Here is a 20,763-nt window from a genome sequence, read left to right on the forward strand (position 1 = left end):
GGCCAGTGCAAGCAGGCACTGAGTCCCCCCACCACCAAACAGTGAATGTTCACTTTATTTAAGGTGTCATAGAGCACTTCTGCCAGGGTCTTTTTGAATGTCTGTCCTTAGCTTGGGTGTTTTGCCACCCCCCCCCCCCCCCACACACACACACACAAACTATAGATAATTCAATGTAATGCAACATCTTCTTGTAATTATTGAACCTGTTAGATACTTTCTGGAAGGTTAGGATAAAATTTCAATTTAAAAATCATACTGTACTAGGAACACTAATAATGCAGTAACAATCATTTTCTATGGCTGAAGATAACTCCAGGCTTAAGCAGAAATGTAGATTTTAGACATCTGGAGAGAAAAATCATAATAAGTTCATAGGAAAGTACAGCTGGAAGGGACCTCGCAAGGTCATATAGTCCAACCTCCAGCTCAAGGCAGGATCATTCCTGACTAAAGTGAAATCTGTCATTCCTGTGACTTAAAGACATATTTGGATATGAGCTTTTTTTGTTTCCTTTGACCAGGAAGAATGACCTAGACACTTTTTTTTACCTCATGAGCAGTGGGCTTTCAGTATTCTCTCCACAGACTAACTTTCACTTTCTCCTTAAGATGATACATTTAGGAACTTTTAAATATCATTAAACTCTGTATTTGTAAGTAACTTAAGGACTTCTCCTGGACCTTAACCACACATTCCCATATTCACAGTGTGGGGTGTGCCCTATCGCTCTATTTAGACCAACATTTCTGTGAACAACTAATGGGGGTTGGGTGGCCAAAAGGATGCCTGAATTTTTCATGATCTCCCTGCAGTTTGCCTGATCCATAAAACCCAAATGCCAGTCTATACCTTTAAAAGCACTGTTTAGGTCATCCAAAAAAGTTTACATTAAATTTGTGAAAAAGGTTTTTATATACAGCTTAACAATAAATCAACATTCATGCAAACTTTGAATCCATTAAAAGGGTCAAACACCATTTTTATTACTCAATATTAAATTATTGCTGTTATTCTAAAGTAGGGGAAATAGCATGCACATCTCATGCCAGGATGTGTGCAGCCAGATCTGGGGCCACTCCAGGATTGAGGCACTAGCCAGGACTGGGATGGGTAAGTGGAATCCAAGGTTGAACCAAGTCAGGAAGCCAGGACATCAATTGCAGAGCAAAGTCCAGGGAGCAAGGTGATTCAAGAAACCAGGAGATCAAATAGAGAAGCCCAAGGAGCAAACCAGAGAGAGCAGCAAAGCAGTCTCAATCAGGTTGTCCTGTTGCCCATATGCTTCTTGTCCTGAGTCAGGGGTTTGTATGTGGGACATGGAGGGTCAGTTGCCTTCAGCCAGCCATTCCAGTGGCAGGATGTGGGTTAGAGGGTTAGGCCCTACTGGAGATTTCACTCCACTCTTGACCAGCCTGAGTGACTAGCCCCAGAGTGACAGGCTGAGAAGAGTGGCTGTACTATCAGGCCAAGGGCCCAGGTTTGAGGCTGCGGCCTGACAGTGTGTCCTAAAGAGGCACTGTAATGTTGACATTATGGGCCATCTTGCTATTGCTTTTAATGTAGCTCAGCAATTTGTTTCTTCACAAAGTGAGTTTGGTAACCTTATATACTCAGTTTGTGTATATAAATGACTAGATTTGCCTTAACACAAATCAGATTGTGCTCATGTTGGAGCTTCAGAAGTTTGGTATTGTGGTAATACTTTCTCAGCCCCTTGAGAGTAAGGTGCTTAAGTCATTCAAGAACATGCCGCAGAAAAAACCTGTAAGAGAAATGCATTGTAACATGATGTTTTTGTGATTAAAAAATAAGTATCCCATACAGACCAATGATCAACGAGGCTTGAGTTATGGAGCTTTTATATAACAGGTCACAGAACTAGTTTTCACCTTCTACCATTTCCTCCCCAAATTAGCATAAGCTAAAATGGCTTTGACTCATCTATGAAACTTAAGAAAATCTGATTCTTTTTCTCTTCTGTTTAATTATGCATTTATAGATTATGTAAACTTGTATTTCTCTAATGAGAGAAGCTCTGATCCAGTCTATTTAGGTGCAGCTCTGCTGATTTCGGGGAATTGTGCCCCTTATATTGGGTTTGAGTTAGGCTCTATTGTCAGATGTTATGAGAAGTCCTTCAGTTATTTTTGAGGGGAAAATTGTCCTTGGAGACATATGCAGGGCTCCAGCTGTGTAAATGTATCTGAAGGCACAAGCCGGCCTTAAAAGTTTGCCATTGTAACTATAACAGTAAAAAGGGCTGGAGGGTGGATTTCTTTCAGTTATTCTTGGGTAACTGCTAGTGTAGCTCACAGGAAGACTTGAGCAGTAGAGCATCATTTTACAGGCATTCACATGACTCCTTTTAAAAGTACATTTTTTTGTTCTGTTTTATTATACCTAAGGGTATCACTAGGTGTGGTAAGCATAACATAGGGCTAGATTTAGAGAGATTTCTAAAAGACAAAGATTTTGTGCTGAAATATTTTAGTATTTTTGGAAGATGTATAAGGAGGAGAAAAAAATGAGAGAGATATTTTTCCCCTTTAAAAGTCCTCTTTTGTCAATTCTCTAACAAAACATTTGAACTAGTTTTTACTAAATTTGTACACTGGTACTATGAGGTCATATGGAGACCCTACTTTCCACTTCCTTATATAGCTACACATAATCTACTTGATCTGCATGATTTGGGGGAAATCAGGGGCTCAATGTACAACTAAGCCATGATTTAATTTCTTTTTCCCCCCTCTCTTCTACTTCTAGCACATTACATCTATCTGAGAGTCAGGTGTATGCTGCATATTTCAAAGATCTAGCACTATCTCCTTGAAAGAAAGGTAAATCTGTTGCAAATGTGCTACAAAGTGTGAATCACAATATATTCTGATGCAGCTCCTAAAGCAGTGGAGCTAAAGGCTGTCTATACCCAAAGCAACCTTAAACATGGAGTTTAGTTCCTAGTGGACATGTCTACACATGCTGCTAGTACTCCACAATAAACTCTGCAAATTATTTCTCCTGGGAATCTCTTAGTTATACAGTTTACACATGTGCCCAGACCACAGCACATTGAGCTGTGTCATAGGAGGCCTGCCAGCCTGGGGCTGCTCTGACCATAGATGTTAGGGTCGGAAGGGACCTCAATAGATCATCGAGTCCGACCCCCTGCATAAGCAGGAAAGAGCGCTGGGTCTAGATGACCCCAGCTAGATACTCATCTAACCTCCTCTTGAAGACTCCCAGGGTAGGGGAGAGCACCACCTCCCTTGGGAGCCCGTTCCAGACCCTGGCCACTCGAACTGTGAAGAAGTTCTTCCTAATGTCCAATCTAAATCTGCTCTCTGCTAGCTTGTGGCCATTATTTCTTGTAACCCCCAGGGGCGCCTTGGTGAATAAATACTCACCAATTCCCTTCTGTGCCCCCGTGATGAACTTATAGGCAGCCACAAGGTCGCCTCTCAACCTTCTCTTGCGGAGGCTGAATAGATCCAGTTTCTCTAGTCTCTCCTCGTAAGGCTTGGTCTGTAGGCCCTTAACCATACGAGTGGCCCTTCTCTGGACCCTCTCCAGGTTATCCGTATCCCTCTTGAAGTGCGGCGCCCAGAATTGCACGCAGTACTCCAACTGCAGTCTGACCAGCACCCGATAGAGGGGAAGTATCACCTCCTTGGACCTATTCGTCATGCATCTGCTGATGCACGATAACGTGCCATTGACTTTTTTGATGGCTTCGTCACACTGCCATGCTCAGTCTGATGCAGAGGGGCTGGCTGGGGCACAAGTGTACTTCAGTGCAGGACTAGCCAGGAGGCAGCTCCAACACTGAAGAACCCTCGTGCCCCCGCCAGCCAGGTCAGTGTCTACGTGTGCGCTGCTGCGCATGAAAATGCTGCAGGAGGATAGTACTTGGATTTACAAGTATTCCCCTGCTCTGGAGTTTATTATGCTCAGTCTGATGCAGAGGGGCTGGCTGGGGCACAAGTGTACTTCAGTGCAGGACTAGCCAGGAGGCAGCTCCAACACTGAAGAACCCTCGTGCCCCCGCCAGCCAGGTCAGTGTCTACGTGTGCGCTGCTGCGCATGAAAATGCTGCAGGAGGATAGTACTTGGATTTACAAGTATTCCCCTGCTCTGGAGTTTATTAGTTTTGCGTGCCCAAATACAAGAGCATGTGTAGACACTGAGACATTTACTGTGCAGTTAATTAATCAACTATGTAGTAAATTTCTTGTGTAAACATGGCCAGTGAGTATTTATTAGTATATTTTTGTTATCCTTCTGAATTGTAGTGAAAACTCTTGGAAATTTAAAATAGACCTCAAAAAATTAGGCCATTCAGTGATTAGGTTACATTAAGTATCCATAACCTGACCGGGTAAATGGAGAACTTTTGGACAAGAAGTTTCAGTACTTCCAGATCTAGCTAGAACTAAGTAAGAGGCAAACAGTGGCTATTTCTGAGTCAGACTTGCACAAACCCCAGAAAAGATTCCATTTTATTGGTTGGTTTTGGTCTGTTTCTAGTTTGAAACAATTTCTATTATAAAATCGGAAAGCCCACATTTAGGAAAAATGGTTGGTTTGCATTTATGCCCTCTGCTTGCCTTATACATGAGTGTAAGGAAGAGAAGATGACAGTGCCAATCCTGCCCAGGAGCAGGCAGGAGCCAGCAAAGGAAATGCGAGCTCCCTGGGAGCCATGTTTCTGGAGTTACTGCTCTGTGAAGTTAGAACAGCCACAGAGAGGAGGACAGATGGGGAGGGAGCCGGATGACAGGTAGGAGAGAAATGCGGCACGGGGCAAAACCCACGGTGGTGGGTAGGATGACTGGAGTGGAGGAGAGCAGACAGTTGGCTGGCTGAAAGACTCTAAGGAGTCTTTCTATACAGAGAGGCTCCAGCTGAAGAAACATCAATGTGTACGTGCTGGGATAACTACTCAGAGAGCGAGGACTAGTCTGAGCCCTACAGAAGCAAGTAAAACGTTTCCTTTAGTTTATTATAAAAAACCAAAAAAAAAAAAAAAAAGTCAATTGATCTGGAGAACACCAAGTGCTACAGGCTTTGGAGATTGAAGCCCCAACACAGATAGTTGGGGGAAAAGCCTGAAAAATGTCCGTTGTTTGTTATATCCTGAAGAGAAGAGTGGATTAAGCATCCTCATCTCAGAAGGGTTTCTGCTTATTTTGTTGGTTATCCTATTTTTATTTTACTTTTGTTGATAAAGACTGGACATTGTACTTACCAGAGTCTGATGAAGCTGTCTGTTAGGAATTGGAGAAGAGAGATCTGAGACACCTAGAAAAAAAAGGAAATTATAATTTAATAAATAAAATTTAAAAAACCCCCGATCACTGTGAGTTTTAATAATAAGAATTGCATAATTTCCATTGCCATGGAGTTGGGTTTCAAGAGTTCAGTGCCACAAGAGAAAGTAGCATAGGTCCAGTTGTCTAGTGGTGTTTAAAATTCAACCCTCCTGATAGAAATTCTTTTTACACCAAGACGTAGCAGGTGAGAGTTGGGATCACCACAAAAATAAACCTGTAATTGCAGTTTTTGTTGTTGCTTGCAACATAATTTTGAAAGTGGTGGCTAGCCATGTCTTTGAAAAATTAGTCTTACTACCTCAGAATGAGCTTTAGGTCTTGCCTTTTACAAGCTGTCCAATTACTTTCCATGATCATGAGAGGTATTTATAGAATATGTGTCTGAAAGGTGACATTGGGCCATATGTTCCTGTAGAAGGCATGGCACATGCATAAGATACACATTACAAAGAGATAGGATGTTGATTTGTGTTGGTTCTGGTAGACCAGCACCCTATAGGAGGCTTACATTTTTTAAGTATGTTTTTTACTTATGCCAAGATACCATGAAAATGGAAAAATCTGTTTAAAGGACTTTCATTGATTGAAAGCTCTATGTCCTTTTCACAAAGAGTACTTCTGATGTAGATGAATTACAAGCCAAAATGAATAAAATGCAAGAGTTATAAAAACTTGCACAGGGGATGGGAATATGTGTTCTAATAGGAGACCAGAAACCTATGACAAATCTCTCTTGGAAGCTCTACAGGGATGAGATAAATATCTTAGATGGGCAGTCTAGAAGCTTGATTGAGGATAGGTTTGAGAGTTAAGGATTTCCAATGGTTCTGACAATAATTAATGATCATTATACTACATATTTTAGATCATGCTTGATCAAAATGAAATGGAAAGGCTAGGCTGCAGTACTGTAGAAAAGGATCTTGGGGTTACAGTGGACCATCAAGATAGGTGATTCTTCTGTTCTATTCAGGACTGGTGAAGTCTCACCTAGAGTGCTCTGTCCAGTTCAGGGCCTTACACTGCAAGAAAGATGTGGACATCATAGAATCATAGAGTCATAGAATTGTAGAACTGGAAGGGAACTGTAGGATCATCAAGTCCAGCCCCCTGTTGTGGGCAAGAAGTTATTGGGCTTAGAGAAGCTCAGCAAGGTGCCTGTCCAGCCTCTTCTTGAACACCTCCAATGATGGTGACTGCACCACCTCTGGTGTGAGTGTGTTCCAGATTCTAGCGACCCTTAAGGAAAAAAAAAGTTCTTCCTTATGTCTAGCCTGAATTTGCCCTTTGTAAGCTTATGTCTGTTTGTCCTTGTCCTTGCTTGAGGTGCCGTCCTGAAGAGTTGCTCCCCCAGATCTTTGTGTTCTCCTCTGATGTACTTGTAGGCAATGTACATTGGGTCACCTCTCAGCCTTCTCTTACTCAGGCTGAACTGGTCCAATTCCCTGAGTCTTTCCTCATAGGACTTATCCTCCATGCCTTTGACCACACGAGTGGCCCTTCTTTGTACCCTCTCAAGCTTATCCATGTCCCTCTTGAAGTGCTGTGCCCAGAACTAGACACAGTAATCTAGCTGAGGCCTCACTGGTGCCAAATAGAGAGGGAGGAGCACCTCCCTGAATCTACTGGACACACATCGGCTAATACACACCAGAGCTCTATTTGCTTTCCTAGCAACCTCATCACACTGCTGGCTCATATTCATCTTTCAGTTGATTGTAACCCCCAGGTCTCACTCGGATTCTGTGCCACCCAGTGGGCCACCGCCCATTGTGGTGAGGGTTCTTCCTACCCAGGTGAAGGGCTTTGCACTTATCCATGTTAAATTTCATCTAATTTTGCTTCGCCCAAGATTCCAGCCTGTAAAAATCTTCCTGGATCCTGGCCCTATCTTCCAGTGTGCCTGCATTTTCCCACAGTTTGGTATCATCCATGAACTTAATAGTTGAGCCCCTTATCCAGATCATTGATGAATATTAAAGAGCATGGGTCCAAGCTCAGATCCCTGGGGGCACCACCGGAGACAGCCTTCCAGGATGAGGCCAGTCCATCAATTACCACCCTCTAAGCCAGTTGTACACCCACCTCACTGAGGACTGGTCAAGTCCAGCACCCTCAAGTTTGTTTGATAGAATCCTATGGGAAACCGAATCAAAAGCTTTACTGAAGTCTAAGAAGATCACGTCCACCACTTGTCCCTCATCTAGATGGCCAGTTACCTGGTCATAAAAGAACATAAGGTTTGTTTAGCATGGTCTACCCTCAACAAAGCCATGCTGATTTGTTCTTAACACCCCGTTCATTTCCAGTTTGCAAACGATTGCCTCCTTTAATAAGTTTTTTCAAAATTGTACCCAGGACCAAGGTCAGACTAACTGATCTGTAGTTTGCAGGGTCATCTCTCTTCCCTTTCTTTAAAATGGTACTACATTGGCCCTTTTCCAGTCATCTGGGACCATTCCCAAGTTCCACAACTCTTCAAATAACTTGGCCAGTTGTGCTGCTATTAGATCAACCAGTTCTTTCAGGACTCTTGGGTGCAGGTTGTCAGGCCCTGCAGACTTGAAGACATCCAGGTGTTGCAGGAGATCTCTCACCTGTTCAGGACTGATTTTATGTAGATTGTTGTCTTCCCTATGCTCCCCAGGCCTCTGATCAGGAAAGCAACCTATGTTTGATTTCAGGAATACCAACGTTAAGTATTCATTTAGGAGTTCAGCTTTTTCATAGGCATCAACTACCCAGCAGAGAGCACAAAAAAATGATTGGAGGCCTGAGAAGTATGACTTCTCAGGAAAGGCTGAAAGAACTAGTGTTATTTAGTCTGGAGAAGAGAAAACTGAGGAGGGGGAATGATAACAGTCTTCAAATACCTGAAGGGTGATTACAAAGAGGATGGAGGTGTTGTTTTCTCTGTGGCCATAGGGGAAGGACTAGGAGGAATGGCCTCAACTGCATAAGGGGAAATTTTATGTTGGTGTATGTTCTGACTATGAGGATAGTTAAGGCTGCCTAGCAAAGTTGTTGAATCTTCATCCCTGGGAATTTTCAAGAGCAGGTTAGAAAGACACTTGACTGGGATGGTTTAGTAAGGAAGGATTCTGCCTTCAGCAGGGGGCCTGACAAGGTGACCTCAAGTGCTCCGTTATAGCCCTACTTTCTGATGACCCGATGATCTTACAATAGAAGACTTAAGCTTTGTCTGCACTTATACATGTGACAGAGCTGTGCTCTAACACATGCTAATTAGGACATGTCAGATCAGACTTGATTAATCAAGTGTGTGAGCACACTCCAGCAGCCTCCATGTCACGTGTATTCAGCATCCCCACATTTCAAAATGGCAGTGGGGGCACTTTAACTAAAGCCCATCAAATGATCTTTCGTTGAAGCACGGGATGCTGAATACAGGTGACACTGCAGGTACTTTAGTTACAGTGGCTCTCGGAGCTGCTCTAATTAAAACACCCCCTGCCATCCTGGAGCATGTGTATAGACACCCTCTATTATCAAAAAATGGTAAGTTAATAGGGATAAGATAGCGTATACAACTTCCCTAAGAACCAGTAATTTCTGATTGGCTAGAAACTTAACTAAATCCTAGACCTCAATGTTTGGCAAAACTTTATGCCTGGGCACAAGATTTTGCGGCACACCAGCATAGATATTCCTACTCAACAAACTAGGAAATGGTGACCAGGAAGGAGTGAGCATTTTGGAGGGCATCTCTCTTCCCTGCCCTTTTGCAGTGGCTGGCAGGCATGCTGTAGCACCCTCAGCTTTTGCCTTGAGCCACTGCAGGCTTGTGCTTGCATTTCCTGGTTTAACAGATCATGTCTGTCCTGTTATTAATTAGTTTAAGCTGCACAGCTTAGACTAACCTGTAAAGAGTGAATCAATTCAGGCTTGGGCTTTTTGAATGTCTGTCCCTAGTCATGATGTGGAGCTGGCACAACAGCTCCTATTCCTTCTCTTCAATTTATGGACTATTGGGTCATGGGTATGCAGACAGTAGGGCAATGATACTTCCCAGGTTTAAAATGAGGCGATAGATGCTACTATAAAATGTTCTTGAAATCATAAAACAGATTTCTGAGTTCATAATCAAAACTCAAGGTGCATTTAATATTCTGAAGTATGTTGAACACTCTTATGCTAGACAAGCCTGGCAGATCTCTGAAAGTCTGCTCAAATCCCATGTCTGTCATGGTGCCTGTTGTGAATCTCACTGATGTGTGTACAACAGACCTTTTTATGACCTCTGTCTCTACATCAATGTGAATTTAAAACTGTGAGCTCAATAGGATAGAGACTTTCTTAATATGGCTCAAGAAAGTGCTTTGTGCATCATAAGAACTAAAAGTGTGGGGGGGGGGAGGGGAAGGAGAGGAAGGAAAGCTGCTGATTGCAGGGAGAAATGCATTCCAAAGTAGCTTCATGATTTGAAGGCCATGAACATTTGACGTGGAGAACAGAATCTAAAATGGAAGCATACTGAGTGCATGAAAGATTTCATTACTAATTTTAAAAGGTAGAAAATGATCAGATCTAAAGTCTTAATCATGGAAAACTGAATATGAAAACATAGCATTAAGTAATGTCATGTATAAATACACTGTGAAGAGGCATAAAATAACTGATGTGAAAGCACTGACTGATAAGAATAAGAAATGTAATTGTGATAAATTAAGGGCAAAGCTCTTTTTGTACTTGCACAAAGCCTGAACTTACTCACAGGAGTAGTCCTTGTGTAAGCAGTCTGACGTCAGTGAAACCACTCATAAGATTAATGTCTTTAAGACTGGAGCTCTGACAGGACACTGATCATAAGATTTTTAAAACTTCTAGGAGTTTAAAGCAAGAAGTTTAATGTATGTGTGTGTGCACATGCATTCATGTGCACGTTCTAAGAGCTTCCAGCACTGCTTCTTCCTTTTGATGTGATAGGAGAATAAAAAAGAAGAAATCAGGGAGTTCTCCATACAGCACAATTTATGATGACCAAATGATATTAGAGATGAATGCTATAAATTATCCAGGGAAAAAGTACAGTTATGAATAAAAGCTTGACTTCTAAAACCATGTAGAACTCCAGTAAATTGTCCTATAAAGTGGGTTGTTACAATGCAATCATAAAATTAATCTGAAGCTTCTCTTTGCAAATATCTAAGCTACTAAGAGCCAGTGGCTAATAGAGATGTAGACAATATAGATAATAAGCATAAAGGGAATGTCATATTTAGAAATAAATCTATTTTTAATCCACCATTTACTAACTTTATCTTGTTAGTGTCTTTCATGTACAGTAGTAAAACAGGGTTTGCGTGTTTGGGAACTTGAATAAACATAAAAAGAAATACAAGATTTGAAGAATCAGACTTTTACTGCCACCTAAAGAAATGCATGCCATTCAGCAAAAAGCAATCAAAATGTCATTATTATTAAAGGTAGCACTTGCATAAGACAAGACATATGATTAACCATAGACCTAAACTAAAGTGTTTATTTGTTACAAGCAAAAATGAAGTGTGCTCTTGCTAATTTACTGAAAACTGATACTTTTGAATTATGCCAAAGAAAATTGGTTGGAATTTGTAATTAGATGGCTTTGAGCAAATGAATTCAGTTTAACCAGCTATTAAATCTGACTGCAGCTAAAATGTAGTTATCAGAAGTTAAGTAGTTTATCAAGAGGAGATTTATCTCAAACTCCCTAAATACATAAGCCAATTGAGACCACCATCAAAATCAGATGCTTTCTCCCTCCTTCATTCCTGTAGTGACAGCTGGGTTGCAGAGGCCTAGCCTACTGCTTTAAAAAGGTTGCCAGTCCCTGGCATTAAACCATCAACAGCTAGGGACAGAACTTACAGATACATCAGTTTAAGTGATCAGACACAGGTTTAAATCTTTAACAGAACAGAAGTTCAGTGCACTTATACCACTTTCAAAATGGCTGAAACTGGTTTAAGATAAACCTGGATGGATGTAGTATCAACTGATTTAGGTTAAATTGATTTATTGAACTTCTATGCCAGATCCCATCCAGATTCAAGTTAACTCAGTTTTCCAGCATCCCAAGATGCTTTTCACCTCCCCCACAAGCTACCCCCCCACCTCATAGGGCGGGCAGGCTAACCTTGGCCCAAGCTGTCTACTCCAGCCAAGCAGGGAAGTGTGCTCTAGTGCCCTGCAGCTTCTGGCCTGAGCCACTGCAAGCATGTGGCTGCATTCCCAGAATCAAAAGTAAATGTCTATTCACTTGCTTATCAGTTCAGTCTGTGCAGTTTAGAGAAACCATGGTTCAGATTTTTCTGGTTTTGTCCCCCCGGCTCTGTGTTTATCAATAAGGTGAATGTTAATAGTTCCTTAGATAATGAGAGCAAATTTGACTCTGTCTTTAACATTAGTTGTCACTGGCTTATGCACCAATATGTCAAGGGAGAGTAGAATATTACCTGAAAGCTGGGGTGGGGGAGTGGGGTTGGAGAGAGTAATTTAAAGCCACTCTACCTTTCCCCCCACTGCTTTATTTTTTTAAAATTTATGCTCCATCCTGGTCTTGTAGCTAGACACAGATGTTAATTATTTTGCTCTGTTTTCTGAGGAACTGGGCTAAATTATTACAGATCAAATTCTAACCCTTGCTCTAGCACAAATCCAAGGTATTAAGCTATGTGCTGGAGAGGTCCTGCTTCACAGAGAAAATGGTCAGTAGACTTATTGACCTTTACCAGTCTATCTTGCTTCCCTTTCACTTCTGTTTTCCAATTTCCTTGCAAACTTCTTTTCTAACAAGCATGCAAGCAGCATATCCCAGGCCACTTACTTGCACAGTATCACACCTCTTCCTGCTTTCCACACCTACCCAGTGCATTTTACTGGTGTATCTAGTCAGTTGCTTTAAGTTATGACTCTACCTCAGTAGTTTGGCCTTAGCTCACTCCCTCCCCTTTTAAAAAGAAAAGAGGACCGTGCCGCTTCTTAAAAACCTTGATCATAAAAATAAACATTCTGGGCTCTCTGCAGCCACTGAAGACAGGGTGAAATTTTCCCTAAATAGTTAACAATGAAAGAAAATGCTAATATTGACTCTTAATTATGAAACAAGATAATATTTATTTTTTAATGCAATATCACCACATTCCTGCCTTATGGGCAGGTCTACATGAGACTTTAACTGTGGAATTGACTAATTAGCTAGGTAGTAACTGTTTTGGCTTCTATACATGTGCCCCTGTGAGATTGGAGTAAACTAATTTACTCCGCAGCAAAACAGTATGTGTAAATATAAGTACCAGCCTGCTGTGGAGTAAAAAACTCTACGGCAGCACACATGTAGACACTGTCCCGGCTGGCTAGGGTGCAAGCGTGCCTCAGTGCAGGTGCTTCCTTTTGGCTAGCCTCACACTGAAGCACCCTTGTGCCTCAGCCAGCCCCTCTGCAGCACATGACGCCTGGGGGAGCAGCCCCAAACTAGCAGACTAACCTCCAAGCCACTTGCCAGCCAGGGCTGCTCCACCCTGGTTTAATGTGCTGGGCATGAATAAACTGTGGAGCTTCTTGCTCTGCAGTTTATTGCTCCCAGGCATGTCGTTTGAACAGTGCACCAAAGAGACAAAAATACTCAAGAGTAATAAGCTCTGCAGTTTTTTCACACACTGTAATTGCATGTGTAGATGCGCCCAGTATAATACATTCTGCTTCCATCTGAAGGCTTCCTGGTCTTTTTATAGGTGATCAGTTACTGCCCCAAATCATTAAGATTTTATTATCCTTTTGTTTTTGTCAAAAAAATAGAGACAAATTCAGAGTATCTAGCCTTTTCAAAAGATTTTTATTCAACTCTGGTTAGAGAGAGAGATCAGACAGAATGGTGAATACCATAGTCATCAGTAATCTGAAGCTGTAGCCACACAAATATGTGGATGAAAATAAATAGGTTTCTAATACAAGGCTATATTAAGATAGAAGCTTGTAAAAATGGAAGAGCACAGAACTTGGGAGTCAGATTTTCCAAAGGTGTGTAACACTCACTCGCTTCCTTTGGTCCCATTAATAGCTTGTGTGCACTGATGTTGGATTTTCATCTGAAATGCACCTAAGCAGCAAACTTTTTCAGTTTTGCACATTGCTAATTGAAAGTTGAGCTACAATAATGTAATTCTTCTGTATCTAATGGCAGTGGTGAGAGAGAGATAGCATGCACTCAGTTTTACAGTGTATACAATATCAAAGTGCTATGGAAAACACGAACTGCCTGTAACATGCAGTATATGCTAATGGATAGAAATACAATAAAACTAATAAAAGGGCTATGCAATTTGATTATGTTGCAGTTTATATTTACTCTGAAAGAAGATTGCTAAGAAGATATCTGCTTAAAAGGGCCCAGGAGAGATGCAGAAACTTTGACAGTAGAAATCAGAAGTGTGCAGTCCAGTGAAGAATTAAACTACTGGGAGTAATAATATGGGCTGATGCACTCAATATAGCAGTAATGCCCTCCGAGAAGGATAGGAAATAATTCAGTTCCTCTAGGCTGCACGGAAGCTAAATACAGTATGACAAGAAATAGTAGCAGTACTCATTATGTCTGATTGCTAATTACCCCTTTGAATGATTCAGTTATGCCTGCTACTAGATAATTAGTTTAGTAATTTATGGCTGCAGCACAAACTAGTATTTTAATTTTCACTGCACAGTTTTCACAACACCTACAGTTCAGATAATATCTCCCTTTTTTATTCAATTTTAAATTGCTTTTTTGATAGCCTATGGAAAAAACAGCAATTCTTTCAATTTTCTATCATAGCTTTAATGTTAAATTATCTATTTTTATGGAATTTTATTCAAACCTACACTATATAAAGGTAGGAAACCTTTATCTTCTGCTTCTATTGCAGTTGTTTTACAGATCTGGGACCTGATCCTGATCCTATGAATAACTTTTACTTCAGTGAGTATTTGTATTGCCTAAGTTGACTAGAATATAGTTATTCACGTGTTGGCAGCATTGGACCCTTAGGCATGTCTGTATTGCACTAATGATGTTCCTGAGAGTCCCACTGAGAAACGTGCCTGCTGACCTTCTCTGCGCAGGCTAAACCTGGAAATGAGGTAGTGAAGTCACTTGATGATGTCTCTAATAGCTGTTCCCAAGGACTGGCTGATGTTTTCAGAAAATGGCATTAGAAGGGTGCCTTTAAGGGAGATTCATTACCTTATTTCTTCATATGGCCCATGCAGGGTGAAAACACTACTTTTTGCACATTACTTACAGAATCATTTTTCTGTATTTGCTGGTATTGCATGTTCATATGAACAAATTGATCCTATTCATGTTTACTATTCATGTGCAACTTTGGACTCAGTATTGTGGTTCTGAATTTTAGGGGGTCAGTGGGGTTTGAGGAGCTCATTGCTGTTCAGGAACAGACATTTATTTGGAAACAAATCCTAATATGAAGCATCAGTTATGCCTGGAGTGTGCAAGCATGGCAGCTAATTAGTAATAAGATGTATATTTGGTAATTTGAGAGTTGTATTGTTTTCTAAGAAAACTCCAGCATGGTAATTTGGCTTATCATTGGGAGTTAAGTGTCTAAATACCTTGTGAATCATGATCACATTGATATATTGGTATAGTTATTTAAATTTCAATCTCTATTTTACTCTCTCTTTTTTACTTTGGTCATTATTAATATACAAATGTTTCATTCTGTTATTAGTAAGTCTTATTCATAGTTTGCATTTATTACATTCTCAAAAGACCTGCTTGTGTTCAGTCAAACTCTTATTAGATTTCAGGTTTCTAAAATAGTAAAACTATGTTCTAAAGTCTATCTGATCATGACAGATGGTGGTCTGTCACTTTTTTTCCATTTAAAGGACAACCTAGACTTTGTTTTGCCATGCCACTAATGTTTGAGAGATTTATTACAGTATCAGCTAATGGCGAACCCTGTGTGAGGCGCCACTGTGCGAGATGTATTGCTAACATAACAGAAACTTTGCTTCACAGAATTTACAGTAGTTCAGTCTGCTGGCGTGCAATGTGATGGTAGCAAATGCCACTTATGTCCAATGCCTGCTGGGGTGGGGAGGATGAGTTTAGGATAAACTAGATAAAAAGTTGAGGGAGGGTGGACACTATGAAGGGTAGGACTGTGGAGGAGATGAGACGGGGTGGGGGGGTGAGTGAAAGAGGGCACTAAAACTGAAATGAAGGGTTTCTCGAAGGAGAAAAGGCCAAAAGGCAAAAATCATGTCTCTTCCAATTGGTTTACCATTGATTCTCAACCAGGGGTATGTGACACTCTGGGATGCCATGAGATCCTTTGAGGGGTGCTTCAGGGGTGTAAGGAGATAAACAAACTTTGTAAATTCTGGGAAGCAAAGGCTGTCTGTTACATTAGCAAAACATCTAACACAGTGTAACCCCACACAGGGTTGGCCCTCAGCTAATACTGTAATACATCTCTCAAGCTTCAGTGGCATGGGAAAACAAAGTCCAAGTAGCCCTTTAAATGGAAAAGTGACAGACCATCATCTGTGCAAAGATAAGGCTAACCACAGCTTGTCATGCATCCACAGATGCATCACAAGCAGGCCCAAGGAGATGATCCTCCCCCTCTATGCGACACTGGTCAGGCTGCAGTTGGAGTACTGCGTCCAGTTCTGGGCACCGCACTTCTGGAGGGATGCGGACAGCATCAAGAGGGTCCAGAGGAGGGCCACTCGCATGATCGGGGGCAGCAAGGCAGGCCCTATGAGCAGTGGCTATGGGACCTGAACCTGTTCAGCCTCCATAAGAGAAGGCTGAGAGGGGATCTGGTGGCTGTCTACAAACTGGCCAAGGGAGACCAGCAGGCTATGGGAGAGTCCCAGTTCCCCCAAGCACTACCCAGAGTAACGAGGATTAATGGTCATAAATTGACCGAGAGTAGATTCAGGCTAGACATCAGGAGGCACTATTTCGCAGTCAGGGCGGCTAGGATCTGGAACCAACTTCCAAGGGAAGTGATGCTTGCTCCTACCCTGGGCATCTTCAAAAGAAGGCTAGATAATCACCTAGCTGGGGTCATTTGACCCCAGCATGCTGTCCTGCCCATGGCAGGGGGTCAGACTTGATAATCTGCTCAGGTCCCTTCCGACCCTACCTACTATGAAACTATGAAACTAAGGGTGGACTCAGGCTCTCCTTGCCTCGCTGTTTCACTACCTTCAGAATCTGTCCCTTCTTCAAGAAGGTAAAAACTATAATACATACATTAGTTTATGAAATGGGGTGCTGCCAAATTCACAAAAGTTATGGAAGAGTGCCTTTAATCTAATGAAGCCTTAATCTAATGAAGACTCAACCTTGAGTCTAACAAGGTTGAGACCCATTGATACTCTTGGAACATTGGCCATGAAACTTTCTTGTGTATACTATATTTATGCTGTAACATTAGCTGAGTATCAGTGTGCTTATTGTTTCTAGTTACCACGGCTTGTCCAATGGCATCAAATCAAAATGGCAGTAACCAGTTTTACCACTTGTATAACTGAAGTTTGAAAAACTGAGAATATATTCTACTATCCATTCATGATTTCTGCAAAAGAATCCAAGTCATTTCACTCTTTTCTTCCCCATCTGTTCCAACTGGCATCCACTTTTTGTTCAAAATAAAATGGAACACATTAAACCAAATTCAATATTAATATCTCATCCATAGTGTAGGACAATGCACTGCCCCATGCACCGCTATTAAGTGCATGTGTTAATACTTCTCCAGGGTGCTCAGCAAGGTTCTTCCCTACCCACAGTGCTAGGCTATTCTTAAATACACGTACTATTTTGTAGTCCTTGAAGCCATGTTGTAGGGTATGGGTCTTGCATCATTTTTTTTCCTCAGGGGCCCTTCCATTTCAGGTCAGGGCTTCAGTGGAACTACTAATGGATTAAGCTAGTTTTTGCTAATTATGAATTTAGGGCTTCTTTTAAAAGAACAAATCCTTAAAGGAGCTCAAATAGACAGATAGATAGATATCTGAGCTCCCTCAAGGATTTGTTTTTATATATAAATTTTTTGACTATCTTTTGTACCCCTTGTATATGAGTGCTAACGCATGAATGGTCCCCTTCTTAGAAGGATTTCTCAATGTATTCCTAAGTTAGATAAAAATGTAGAATTTTTAGTTGAATGTTAGACAGTTATACCTGTACTTTTGTGTTGGTTTGAATTATGACCTTCATTTTACTCTTCGGTTTTCCATTTACCTGCATCTTGTGAATGAGTAAGGAGAATAAAAAATCAAACACTCTTACACAAACACAAAATGTAGATTGGAAAGAATTCTTCTCCTTCTCTTCCTCCTCATAGGTCTCCTTTTTTTTTTAACCCCCACTGAGAGACTTGCTATACTGTGCTTCAGCTTTACCTTCTGAGAAATGTTGTTGAATCATGGGAAACATGTGTGAAACAAATTTATCCCTCACCATTGCAAGCTTACTCTTTTATTGTTCCTTTTGTTTTCCTTTGTGCAAGTTCTTCCGTCCTCTGTCTTTAATCTGTACTGGAAAGGTGTCTTGCTGTACCCTGTTTGAGTCTCCTCAAACTGAGAATTGAGGAGGAGGAGTAAAAACTAATCCTGGGGAACTAGGCAGTATGATAAGAGACCAAACAATTTCAGACTAGCGACCTTGGGGTGACTTATGTAAATGAATACCTTGGTAAAGAAGTTGGCATTCTATGTCCTCATATTTGCAATGTATCATTTTAAACATCCCATTAAAAGGCTGTGTTGTTGCAAGCATGAGACAGTTTTTGCTGAAAGATATATGCATATTTCATTTATTTTCCATACATTTTTAGTATTTCAGCATTTACTTTCCAAAGAAAGAGGAGGTTGGACTAAACATTGGATTATGGCTAGCCTCTTTGCAGAAGTAATTATGTGATTTTCTTGTTCAGGGACAGCAACTGAGATGCTTAGAATATCCAAGTAAGACTAAAAGCGTTTTCAAAATCTTGGCATTACTATTCCTAGCACATTAACACTGTTGCTGACAAATCAGTTGGGACTAGAAGGAAAATATTTAGATGATCAAAATCTTTTTTTCCTTATGGGCAGCAGTGCAGATAGTGTTTGCAGGTACTGTATTACTGTGAAAAATATTTGGCATTATGAGTTTATCAAACTTGGTTTATTCTTGTTGTTTTGTTTTCACTGCAGTCCAATAACATGATGTCTGTGGCTTACACCTGCAGTAAGCTGTAGTGTCCTCTTACCCAATGTTTATCCATGCTGTATCAATGTTCTAAAGGGCAACCCTGACAGTGTTGTTTCTGTGAGCATAAGGCTTGTGTTTATTACAGAACAAAACTCTGCCCTTTATAGTGAACAGTCTTGGTTGAAATATGTGTTCTCTGACCCATTTAATAAATAGTTCCCTACTGGTTGGATCCAGCAACTCTTCTCCTTTACTGCTTAAACAAAAAGAACTTGGTGCCTATAAGGCAGGATGTCTAGGCATCATCGTGACCTTTTTAACTTTGTTTGAAGTGACAGGGTTAGTTTCTTTTACCTGCTAACTGGACCCCTGGCAGAGGTTTGTGCTTCTGGAGCTGTAACCAGCCAGCTGCCTAATCTTTCATTTATTTTCTTTTTTCTTTTTACATACTGAGTTTTGCTACTAGAAATTAATATAGTAGAAGAATAAATGTATACACAAACGTGGCTCAAACAGACTCTTTCTTGATTGGAGCCATGCTGCCTGAACAAAGCAATCCAAAAGCTAGCACTGTCAGCCACAAGAGACTTCCCTAGGATAGAGAATCTGTTAGTTCTTCAAAGCTGGAATAGCAGATTGTGTACCTGCCCTCCCCATTCTTGCAGTTAGCACAAGTTGCGGGAAGTGAGATTGAGGAAGAGAAATCTGGAACAGGTATTGTGGCTAAATGTTCCTTGTGCCCCATCCCCGAGGTGTTAAAACAGCAACAGCACTGGGGGCCACTGGTATTCAGTGAAATGTAGATAGAATGCCTCAAGCTTAGGCCTGGTACAGACATTCAGTTTCTCCTGGGAGAGTTCCTGCTCTCCCAGGATAAACCATGAGTGTACAAATGCTCGTGCTTTTGCTTGCAGGGTAAAAATAGTCATTTTAAGAGAAAAATAACCTGGCAACAACAGGGTTAAATCACTCCTGAGAATGCTTCTAAGCTTTCATTAATCTTCTCTTTTTGGTACATTCCACATTTTTCATTTCTGGATTGTTCACAACCTGCTTGATTTGCAGCAAACTACTGAATTAAGGATGAACTGCTCCATGAATGACTTGTGCCTCCTGAGACTGGGGGGAACACGATTTGTAGGTGGCGGGGACTGCCCACAGATATTGGTGGTGGTGTTGGTGGGGAGGGGGGAAGGGTGGCAAGCAGGGACCCCCTCAAAGACACTGGCATCAGTGGTGGTGGCCAATCTCAGGGGAAGTATGTGCCCCCACTACATGTCACCTATGAGCTGCTCAGCTTCTTGCTGAAGCTTTTACTTGAGCAAAGTGGCACCTTTTGATCAGCAACAGAAGCAGTGCCACACAGCTGATTGGAGAAGAGGTGCCCTTTGATATAAAAGCCACAATAAGCACCTGGAGCACCTCAGTACAGCTATTTGTTGCTGCTATACTCATAGCTAGTTTTCAACCCCTCATCTTAACAGGGGGCCGTGGAGCCTAGTCCTACAAAGAATCCAGGGTGTAAAAGTCATCAGCTATGGAACAGGGAAGATAGGTTGTATATATAGTAATTTTAGCATTTTATTATCAACTCATCAGTGACGCCTGTTAAACTGTTTAAATGTGAAGAAGGACTAATTAGCAAAAATCCATCTTGTCATTCATAAGTCAAGAACATAAGGGATATTTTTTCATAAATATTAAAATTTTAACAAATACTCAGATTTTTACTACCTCTTTTGCTATTAAGAATTTTGAAATTTTGACTGACATCTTGGCTCACAATCTATAAATTTGATGCATTCAGTCTTTTCTATAAAAGAATGCTGGGAAGATACATTTTCCTTTTCTCTAAACTAAAGCCCCTTATGAATGTTACACTTAAGTAGTGATTAACTGTTTAATCATATCTTAAGTGATGACCTGGCCATATTCAATCAAATGGTGGTGTGATTAAATGATGAATGTGCCACACATTTATTACACAAAATGTGTGATAACTTTCTAGCTGGTCCCAATCATGCCTTTAATTGAATGTTTGGCCAGTGCCCATTCTCTGGATCACCCAGGAGTTTTTCAAGATGCCCGTGTGCACCAGAGGCTAGCAGTACCCCTCAGATGATCACGATTCTCAGCCAGGAAGTATACCACATACTCCCCTGCCTGGAAGCTCCAAGCATCTGACTAGAGCTCCCAGCCATGGGAGC

The sequence above is a fragment of the Alligator sinensis genome, unplaced genomic scaffold (genome assembly GCF_000455745.1).
Source record: "Alligator sinensis unplaced genomic scaffold, ASM45574v1 scaffold340_1, whole genome shotgun sequence".
In the NCBI taxonomy this organism is placed as follows: Eukaryota; Metazoa; Chordata; order Crocodylia; family Alligatoridae; genus Alligator; species Alligator sinensis.